Source organism: Coptis chinensis, chromosome 5, assembly GCF_015680905.1.
Source record: "Coptis chinensis isolate HL-2020 chromosome 5, ASM1568090v1, whole genome shotgun sequence".
Classification (NCBI taxonomy): Eukaryota; Viridiplantae; Streptophyta; class Magnoliopsida; order Ranunculales; family Ranunculaceae; genus Coptis; species Coptis chinensis.
In genome coordinates this window covers 21,198,312-21,200,595 of record NC_141460.1, presented here as the reverse complement: position 1 = coordinate 21,200,595, position 2,284 = coordinate 21,198,312, and the positions used below count along the sequence as shown (strand labels likewise).

The window sequence follows — 2,284 nt, the reverse complement described above, 5'->3', positions numbered from 1 at the left end:
TGTCTAACTATTAATGAAATCTAACCTCTTAGTGCCTTCCATTATCGTAATAGCGTATAATTTTTCTCGCCCCACTTTTATTCTTTTTTATTAGACCATAATATATTATATGCATATACTCTTTAACTACCTCAATAACCCTCACCACAATATTATATTTTATGCATGTACTCTTTAACTACCTCAACCCTCATCAAAAGATTAGTTCTTTCAACTACCAGCATTCCATTAGTATTGAAGCATGTGGTATCTTAGTTTGACTTTATTACACTTTGGTTAATGCATTAAAGACTTAAAGTTGTCATAAGCTATAGCAGGGTACCATAAGGACACCCAGGTTTGAGAAGCTTTAATTTTTCATACAAATTTCATTTTCATCTCTTAATCAGACAAAACATGTACCAAAGTGGTTTAATTTATATTGAGTTTGTTTAGTACAATGTTGGTTCTATTTTGACTGATTTTGCTTTTGTAGCTGTATTATTTATTTTCGAATTTGAATGTAATTTGTTATCATCTTTATCATTTACCATCTTTTTCTGCCATTACTTTGTTTACTGGTCTCTGTGTATTTTGGTACAACAACTTTACACTTATAATTTTTCTTTGGATGAATTATGTTCCCTTTTTCTTAGGGTTCCTTTTCGATATGATCTTACGACTCCTCATGTTTGCTCCTGATTGTAAGTTTTGATGCATCTTCAAAGAATCATTAAATCCATTCAGCATGGGTGTGCTAGTTCGATTAATTGTTGGCTTGTCGCGATTATCTGATTAGGAAATCATTAATGTTTGATTGGGATCCAAGCTGAGAAGGTATATTTTAATTCTTAGTCCCTTTATATTAACTTTGTTTTGTGATAATTTTAATGAGAAATCACATGAAAAGTATTATTTATATATAGTTTGATTCATTAAAACCGTTTCCATTGAAATTTCGTGTAGAAGAATCATGTAAGTTGCTTAAGGAAAGGTGCAAGCCTACACAAAAGGGTACTCAGAGTATGTTGCTTAAGTTTTGTCGTCATTCATATGTAAGTATTCAAGTTCGATTGCTCTCCTTCAATTTCGTTGTTATCTAAACTAGCTTCTAGGTCTATGTTGTGCAACTACATGTTGTTCTTTATTTTATGTTCTATTAAAGTTAATAGTTGATATTCATCAATCAAGAACGTGGTCTTATCGGTTTCTCTCTTGCAGGTTATTCAAGGTAAAGGATCAGCCATGTAGCTCAGACGCTGCTATTTTGTTTGAAAATTATGAACGAAATCATTCCCTTGGAGGACCAAGTTTTGGTGTAGGGCTTGAGCTTGCATTTGTTAAAGGTACTGAGTTCTACTTTTAATTTTATATTACTTCACTACTTCACTTTCCCTTATTTTATAGTTTACAATTGGTTTTAGACTTACTTTTTCTTTGACATATACTATTCCTGGTGGTTATTCATAAGCTGATTAAGTATTCCTTATTCTTTATTCACTACAGTTTAATCAAATATTATGTTGTGTTATTAGAGAAATGAGAAGAGGCCTTCACTGTTCCAGCTCATGTACGTATCCTCATGCTTCCATGTACAAGATAGTAACCATGTGTACATGGGGTGGTGAATAACAAGGTATGTACTGTTGAAGCTGGGTCCAAGTGCTGGTGGGAAGAAGTCATTCTCAACGATCTTAAGGCTAGATTCTTCCTTAGCTATGACTGTATAAAAGTTTGATGTTCAAAGATGTTTAAGAAAGTCAATTACCATAGTCGTACTAGCTAGCGCATTGTGCTTTTGTAAACTTGCTTTATTTTTTAAACGTACTTGGAATCTTGTTATGTTTTATATATTGTTGTAAATCAATTTTGCTTGAGTGGAGTTCCTTAAAAAAACTGTGATACTTGATTTTGGATTACATTCAATGCAAGTATGCAAATTAAGGTAGGTTCTGGTACTCCCCAGGGTATAGGGAATAATTTTTTTTTTTGTCAAATTTTAACACCTACCTAACGGCCAGAAACTGTTACAATACCTTATGGAATTGTTACTAAGCAATTTATAAAGTAACACATCAACTTTTGAAAAACCGTTATAAATAATTTCAGTAACGCTTTGGAACCGTTACTAAAATTACCGTTTGTAACAGTTTATAAGCATTACAAAAAAATTTAACAAATTTGCAACGCCATATTACTCACGCAAAAAAACCGTTACAAATATTTTTTGTAACGGTTTTTGACTGTTAATAATAGCTTGTTATGGTATAGTGTCTACACACCATTACATACATTAAGCTGCCCA

At 32.1% G+C, this 2,284-nt stretch overlaps 1 long non-coding RNA gene across 1 annotated transcript; it reads left to right on the top strand.

Annotated features, from left to right (window-relative positions):
* Window positions 1-203: 203 nt before the first annotated feature.
* Window positions 204-1,856, top strand: LOC147497061 (uncharacterized). The gene is made up of 4 exons (XR_015196692.1): window positions 204-816; window positions 946-1,034; window positions 1,201-1,325; window positions 1,486-1,856. It is a non-coding gene; the product is annotated as an uncharacterized LOC147497061 (long non-coding RNA).
* The last annotated feature ends 428 nt before the right edge of the window (window positions 1,857-2,284 follow it).